This window comes from Stenella coeruleoalba, assembly GCF_951394435.1.
Source record: "Stenella coeruleoalba genome assembly, chromosome: 13".
NCBI lineage: Eukaryota > Metazoa > Chordata > Mammalia > Artiodactyla > Delphinidae > Stenella > Stenella coeruleoalba.
The window spans coordinates 67,495,706-67,503,633 of NC_137159.1; the positions used below are offsets into that span (position 1 = coordinate 67,495,706).

The 7,928-nt window shown below is 44.3% G+C and overlaps 1 protein-coding gene across 3 annotated transcripts in view; it reads right to left on the minus strand.

The window, feature by feature from the left end:
- CLIP4 (CAP-Gly domain containing linker protein family member 4) overlaps positions 1-3,400 on the minus strand; it is a 67,291-nt gene extending 63,891 nt beyond the window's left edge. Inside the window, exons 1-2 of one of the 3 annotated variants that reach the window (XM_079940725.1) lie at positions 3,118-3,400; positions 2,649-2,879 (exon numbers count right to left, since the gene is read on the minus strand). The gene's annotated coding sequence lies outside the window, so the exon portion shown is untranslated. The remainder of the gene's footprint in view (positions 1-2,648; positions 2,880-3,117) is intronic. The other 2 variants (XM_079940726.1, XM_079940724.1) reach the window with 2 other exon arrangements.
- Positions 3,401-7,928: the final 4,528 nt, after the last annotated feature.

Genomic DNA, 7,928 nt, shown 5'->3' on the forward strand with positions numbered 1-7,928 from the left:
ATTCAAAGTCAGTCAGGATTTCTACTTGTTGGCTTCTACAAATTACCTACCTGGCAGTAAATTTGAGCAAAATAGTCTATGCCGGGTATGAAGCATCCTTTAAAGTCAAGGACCAGAATTAAAATTTAATAAATATTCATATGTACAAGGCACTACACTATTCTAGATGTTTCAGAGAATACAAAAATGAGTAACAGATGGTCCATGCTTGTTAGGTAGCTTACAGTCTACTAGGGTGAATAAAATAGTACTAATAACTATAGACGATAAAACTGAGTGAAATATGTTCCATAACCTAAGTACAAGGAACATTTGTTATGGGAGTTCCTGAGAATCAGAAATGGTGCAGTGAAAAAAGCATCACTGAGATGAGTCCTGAAAGATGAGTAGGCAGAAATAGGGGCATAAATTTAAAAGGGGAGCCCATTAAAGGAATAGCAGGCTGGAACTCAGGCACATCTAGTAAGAAGAAAGGCTGTTGTGGTTTTTTAGGACTCTCCTCAGTAGTGCTTTCTATACCTGATCAAACACCAAACCACTTAATTCCATGAGCACTGGAAACGGTTGATTTTTTAAAAGGAGACTGTCCTGATTCAAGCTGTCTTAGGAAGGTTAATCTGACTACAATCACACTTTGGGACTCAGCCATGTTTTTAATGCTCCAGCAAAATGACTAAGTGGTTTTCTTTCTGAGCTGGTTAAGAGGAAGCCACCTTTCAAAACCTCCCTTTCAAAGAGTGGGGTTTCCCATTCAAAACTATTTTTTAAAGTGATCTTCAGAGTGTACCTTTCATTTTTTTGTAGACTTGAGATCCTTAAAGACAGGAACTGTATCTTACACGACTATCACTTGCCCCAGGAGCTAGATTAGTGTTTTATACACAGTTAATAAATATTCAAATCCTAGATTTGACGTGGAAAGATGATTCATTCAACAAGATGTAATCAACTTCACTTTACATATTAGATATTTCAAACCCATAGAAGCTACTATATTACCTGAACAATGCAGTGAATATTCTTCATGTTTTGTGTCTGCATTGCATTTTCCCCTGGTCCCATTCCCTTTCTTTCACACGAAAAGCCCAACATTCTACCTTTTGTCCCACTTAAGAAAGCTATACACCTCCACAAACTTCTGTAGAGTTTTAGTTTAGAATCCTTTCCTAAAAGCGATTTCTGGGTCTAAGGATCTGGGAATCTTGGTTAAACCTAGAGATGTGCCTAGCTGGATTGAGTATATACTTTCATTTCAAATCCTACTATGGTTACTTGGTGAGAATGGATTATGTAAAGATATCCAAGATTAAAAGTTGGCCCCAATTAACTGTGTACATAACAGATGCAATAACAAGAATCAACTTCCCCAAAGTTTGATTTACATATGAATCTCATCACCCCGAATCAGCTCTGAGTAAATGCAACTTGTAACATGGCTCTAATATTTTGTATTTTTTTCAGAGATACCTGGTCAATGCGCTAACATTAACATAAGTGCTAAAAACATAAATGCTCAAAAGCCACATGTGTCTCGTGGCTACCATACTGAACACTGAAGAAAGAACACTCCCCTCATCTCAGGAAGTTCTACTGAATCAAACTCTAGACAAGAAAACAATATACAAATGCCTGAAACAACAAGGAACAAAGGCTAACAACCTAAGCAAGCCTATGGTGGCATACTTAATTATACATAATTAACAAGAGAACAGTAAGCCTAAAAGTAACCAGATGTTCGCAGATTTACACTGGGATAAAGTGTTAAGTTGATTCTGTAACATGAAGATCACTAGTATGTTTCAAAATTGGAGTTGTTATAAGCCATAAAAGACATCATATAAATATTTTTCTAAAAGCCTTGCTGATAGGGGCTGTTTCTGGTAAATCTGAAACGTCCAAAATAAATCCTGCAAAATACTATACCATGTGCCAAATCTTCTATAAAACAAATAAACAAATTCATTCTATTTCAAGATTCAATCTTACAGCCCAGGTAGTCCATATCAAACGAGAGTATTTCAAAATGCATATTTAAATTAGCAAAATAGGATGGAAACCAGGATGGCTTTGCCTCATAAAAATGCAGAAAGCTAGACTTCTGCCAATTTCAATTATCTTCTTTCTCTGCACAGTTGCTTCATGTCCCGCACCACGTGATCTTCTGCCATTTAGATGACTTTAATTCGTGCAGAAGATAATATAAATGACAAATGTCAATGTGAAAGTGAAGTACAATTAAAGTATTTGGCGGATGTTTCAAAGGAGGGTGTTTCTTCATCGAAATATTTAAAGGGCACCAATTTATACTATGACGTTGCTACAATGTGAAGCACAGTCTAGCTGGGAACATACAGCAAGTTATCATCCCATGAGAATATCCTCCTCTGATACATATCAAAACATTGCCTCAGAGTTTAAATTCAAATTGCCTACATAGTCTCTAGATTAATGAACAACCTGACATCTAATTCAAAAGAAAGCTGACATTATAAACCCACCAATTTAACCCACAAGGATGAGGAGTCTCTGTTTAGCAGTCTCAGCGCAAGTGTTTTCCCTAACTTCCCTTCCCATGATTTAGAATTAAGGAATCTCGGGGTAGCAAACGACTGGAAGCAGAGTCATTTGTCTTAGCTTTGAATTCTCACCGGCAAAAGGTTTCTCAAACAGCTTAATAAGCAAGGGGAGTAATGAGAGATGTGAAGAGGCCCCTTTCAGGAAAACCACGAAGGGCTGGGTACAGCACGCTGCCCATCGCTGCGCGCGAGACGCTCTCCCAAGGGCGTCGGGGCGGTCAAAGCTGGAGCTGCGGAGCGGGGGCCGGAACTCAGTTCCGCCGTGGGGTCCAGCCCGTCCCACACACCTGGCAGCATCTCATCCTGAAGTTAAACCGGCGGGGAGGAACAGAAACCAGAAACCCGGCTCCCCGCCTGTGGGCCGTTCCAACCCCGCCCTCGCCCCAGGGAGGCCTCCAGAAGCCGGAGACTCCGGCGCCCACTGCAGGCGACCGCGGGGCTCCCAGCGCCTCCGCGCTGCCCTCCCCGAACCGTCAACCGGCCCTCGAGCACCCGCACCCCCGCCCGCCCGGCACGGAGCCCCCGCGCCCTCCCGCCCCACCTGCCTCCTCCTGTCCTCTCCGGGCGGCCGACGGGGAACGCAGGGGCGCGGAGAGAAGGCTAAGAGGCGCGCTTCTCCTCCCCGCACCGCTCTCCGGTAGCCGGCCGCGAGGCCTCCCGCCGCGCCACGCTGCGCAGCGCAGCTCCGCGACCTCGCCCGGCCCCTCCCGCCTGCCGCCTCCGCGCCGCGCGCGCCGAAGCCTGGCCCCACGCGGGGTCGGCGCGCGCGCGCGCAGTGCAGGCGTCCCGGCGGCGCGCAGGCTTCGGCCCAGGCCCGCGCACGCGCCGGGGAGGGGAGACAGGCGGGGAGCGCGCGCCTGAGCTCGCCGCCTCCTGCCTTCGACCCCGGAGCCCCTCCGCAGAGCGACGGTTGAGGCTCGAGGTTAGAAAGGTCTGGTGGGCTTCGGGCGTCAACCCTGCGAGGATCGGGCGCCACTGTGGTATTTCCACCGCAGCCGAGGCAGGCTCTCGGCGGAACCCCGCCTGGCCTTAGGCCATGCTTGGGGAAACAGCCCATGGCACGCTGAACAGACGCTCCTCCGTCAAAGCCCTTAGCTAGACCAGTCTGACTGGCCTCCCAGTCTCACATCCCTGGGCTGGAAGCACTCCAACACCTTCTTAGGGGCTGGCACCACGTCTTACCCTTTTTAGGCTCCCCAGTATCTAGCCCCATGCATGGCCCAGAATAGGGCCATCAGTCAATTACCTGTTTGCAGGTCTTGCTGTAAAAAGCCTAGTCAAGGCTATAGCCAAGTTGAATGATTACACCCAAGGGTGTCAGTGTAGAGGCAGAAGAGGATGCATGAGTAGTCGTCCCAGAAGTTTATTTCCCCTGATGCTTTGCTCCCTTCTCGCCCCCTTCTCTCCTTCCCCCCTTCTCCATCCCCCAAGAATCAGAAAGTGGTGATGAATGCTGACATCCTGGTCTGTGGAAGGAAAGGTGTTACTTGACACTTAATGAAGGGACTTAATGAGTCCATTGTTTCCCCAGGACTGAAGTTTGTAACAGGGAGCCAGTAGTGTTCCCCTGTAACAACTTTCTCTGAGGCCTTTTTATTCTGGCTCTGATATACCAACTACTACACTGTACTTCCACGTTCACCAAATGCAGTGCCTGGCAAGAGCAAATGTTGGACAAATTAATGTCAACCACGACTCTTCAAGAGCAGAGGTAAGTGCTCGGGCACTCAAGAGCATCTTTTCCTGTTAGAATAATTGATTCCAGACCCTGGAAAAGACCCCCCTCCACTTGCTTGAGTCCTCCTTACGATATCCTCCCACCAAGTTGCCATAGTTGAGCACCTCCAGTAACCAGGAATTCACTTCCTTTGAAAGCAGCCATTTTATCTTTGACCAGCCTTGTTGAAAAGTTCTTCCTCCCTTAGAAGCTAAAATACAGTTCCCTGCATCTCTTCCTTATTGGGTTCTATTTCTACCCTGAAGACTCCAGATCATGTCCAACTCCAAGGAATCCAGGGAAAGCATTCTCAGTCCTTTAGGCTGCTCCTTATGAGACATGCTTAAGATTCCACTCACCAGCATTTTAAGGGTCTCTTTATGGTGCATCCCAGCTTGTCTAGAGCTCTCTTAAATGTGACGCTCAGGAGCGAATGGGGTGTCCTGTTGAATGCAGAGAGGAGAGAGACTGCCACCTGTTTCTTGGCCCTATGCTTCTATTAGCATAGCTCACAGTATCGAAATACTCATTTGCGACAGTCACATCCCATTGTGGAATCGGGTGGAACATACTGTCAACTAAAATTCATAGCGCTTACGCAACGTTTAAACACCATGACCATCCCACAGTCCCTGGTCAGCTGCCAGTTTCTCTGTCCCTGCAGGTTCAGCACCTTATGCACTCTCAGGGATGATGATGTGACACAGATGCTTCCTCCTCCCTTCGGGGGGTTCCGCCTCCCTCTCTCTGCTCTCATCACACCCAGTTCTCGTCTGACCCCACCCACCTCTTTGACTGGTTAAAAGAAGGAAAATAATCTGCCCTTGGTTGGCTTGAAGCAACTGTAAATAAGCCCTATTGTCAGTAAGCCACAGAAATTCATAAAGGTCTATGTGTAACAGAAGGTGCTGTTGGCAAACTTTCCACATATACAGTTCACTTTATTGCTGATTTAAATTATCCCTCTGAGAAACCACTGTTAGTGGTTGACAGGCTGTGGCTGGCTGAGTTGCTTTTCACTATAATGAAAGTCTGTATGAGAACCAGCCAGGCCACTAGCTTTTTCTGCTACACCCAAACACTATACAGTGCCTTGGCAAATTCCCAGGATACCAAGCCATTAGAGAGAGAATCTCCCACTCACTTGCTTACATTTACTGAAAAAACTGAAGTTACTCCCTAGACCATCATCAAGAATGCAAGCACTGATTGGAGTCATGCTTCTTGGAACACCCCATGGGTTATACAATCCTCAGACCAGGAGTTGGACTGGGTAATGATATGGGGCCAGAACTGGGAACATGAAACGTCCACTGGGATGGGAAGGCACATGGGGAAATGGTCCAGCTGCAGCTGCTGAGATTCAGTTATATCTGAAGGCACAACAAGGTTCCTGGACAATGTAGCAATAAACCACAGTCCCAGGAGGTGACCAGCCTCAGTGGTCAGCATCCATGTGGAGAAGGGGACATTACTGACTGACCACAGTTTGATTCCTACCTATGGGATCTTACTTGCCTTCACTTTACCAATGAAGAATCAGACTCCAGGAGGCTGTGGAACTTGCTCACTGTACCCTGGGACAGAAATAGGATTCAAACCCTAGTCTGTCTATCATGAAGGCCTGTGTTGATCCACAATTTTGTATTATCTGCACAGGGTGTACTTTGGGGCATTCAGGACACAGAAATGCTGCGTTGAGCAGCAGGGATCATTGAGAAATTCAGATAGCCAATCAGAATGTCAGCATCAGGAAGGTCTGTCAGGGGCTAACAGGACCACAGTCCATGAGAAAATGGTTGGGGAAGAAAATCAAAAGAAGACAGTGTCACTGCTGGTACATGGACTGAGGTATTGGGCAGGATATGATTCACGGGGGAGGAAGACAAGGGCTTGTTTCCAGAATGTGAGTGTACAGGAGACATCCAGCTGTTAGAATTGGGGTGCCAGATTGGAGACCAACTAGCAGAGGTAGTTAAATATAGACTATCAGAGCCCTGGGTAGAACCCCTAAAATCTTCCTATCATGTTTGCAGATGATAAAATCATCACCATAAAAAACCCAACAGAATCAACTATTAGACATTATACGTGAGTACAACAAGGTTGCCAAATACAAGATCAATTTCTAAAAATCAGTCGTTTCCTCTACTTCATCAGTAAGCACCCAGGAAATATAATAGATTGTAAGAGACCATTCACAATATCAATAAAACTCTAAAGCACAATATTCAAGAATTAACCTAGCAACTTGCAAGAACTTTATGGAGAAAATTAAAGTTCTATTTAAGGACATAAAAGAAGATTAAAAAAAAGAAGATATACTATGGATAGGATGACTTTACAGTGTAAAAATATCCATTTAATCTCTAAATTCAACGTTATACCAACCAAAATTCCATCAGGAACTCAAATTTTAAGGAACTTCCATAAAGTTACAAAATAGATAAGGAAAAATAAAATTTTAAATAGTTAAATCAATTTTGAAAAACAAGAACAGAGAGAGGAAACCTACCCTGCCAGATATTACATCATTACTACATAGTGATAAAAATAGTATGCTACTAGTACAGAAACAAATGGAACAGCCACACAGAATAGAACCCTCAGAAGCAGACCCCTGGGACCTCAATATATGTAAATGTGGGGCTGCAAATCAGTGAGAAAAATATAAATTATTTAGAAGATGGTTTGGGGGAAACTAGATTAGTTTAAGAAGAAAAAATAGAGTTGGATGCCCCATGTCTACCATATTCAAAGTGAACTCCAGATTGATTAAAGATCTACATTTGAAAAGTAGGTACAATGTAGGAGAAAATCTGTATGAATCAGGGGTAGGGATTTACTTCATAAAACAAGACGGCAAAAGTGCAAACCTTAAAACAAAAGACTAGGTGATTTGACTATATCACAGTGAAGGTTTCTCTTCAATGAAAAATACCATGGAAAAAATTAACAGGCAGCTGACAAATTGGGAGAAGATAGATATTCAAAAGCAGCTAGGGATTCATATCTAAAATATGTAAGTAACTTTTGCATATCAACAAAAAGAAGTCAGAGAATCCAATATAAAAGTGAGAAAAGGATAGGAATAGGTGATTCACAGAAGGGAAAGCCAGGATAGCAAGCACACAGAAGAGATGCTCAAACTCACTAGTAATGAGAGAAAGGAAAGACAGACAGTGTGGTACTGCTGATAGCCACTGGTTTGCTGGTATATATCTTAAAAACAGCTGGGAGTTGAGGGAGAGTCCTAATTTGTAGTGTTTGTCAGTTTCCATGGTACAGATACTCTCACCCCTGCTGATTTCAAGCTACCAGTGTGAAGTCACTGAACAAGAAATTGGGAAGAAATGTGCTCAGTCAGCTCTCATGAGTCAACTCCAATGCACCACTATTTACCCATCAACCTGGCAAAAGTCAGAAAGATAATCCCCAGTACTGGCAAAGATTTGGGGAAATGGGAATCCTCATGCACTGCTGATGAGAATTTAAACTGCTAAATACATTCTGTAGAGCAATTTGGTAACATTTAGTAAAACAAACAAAAAAAATTATCAGCATTTTTTATAACTCAGCAATCGCCTTCATAGATATGCCTCAAAGGAACCATTACAAGCGTCCTATAGGAGCTT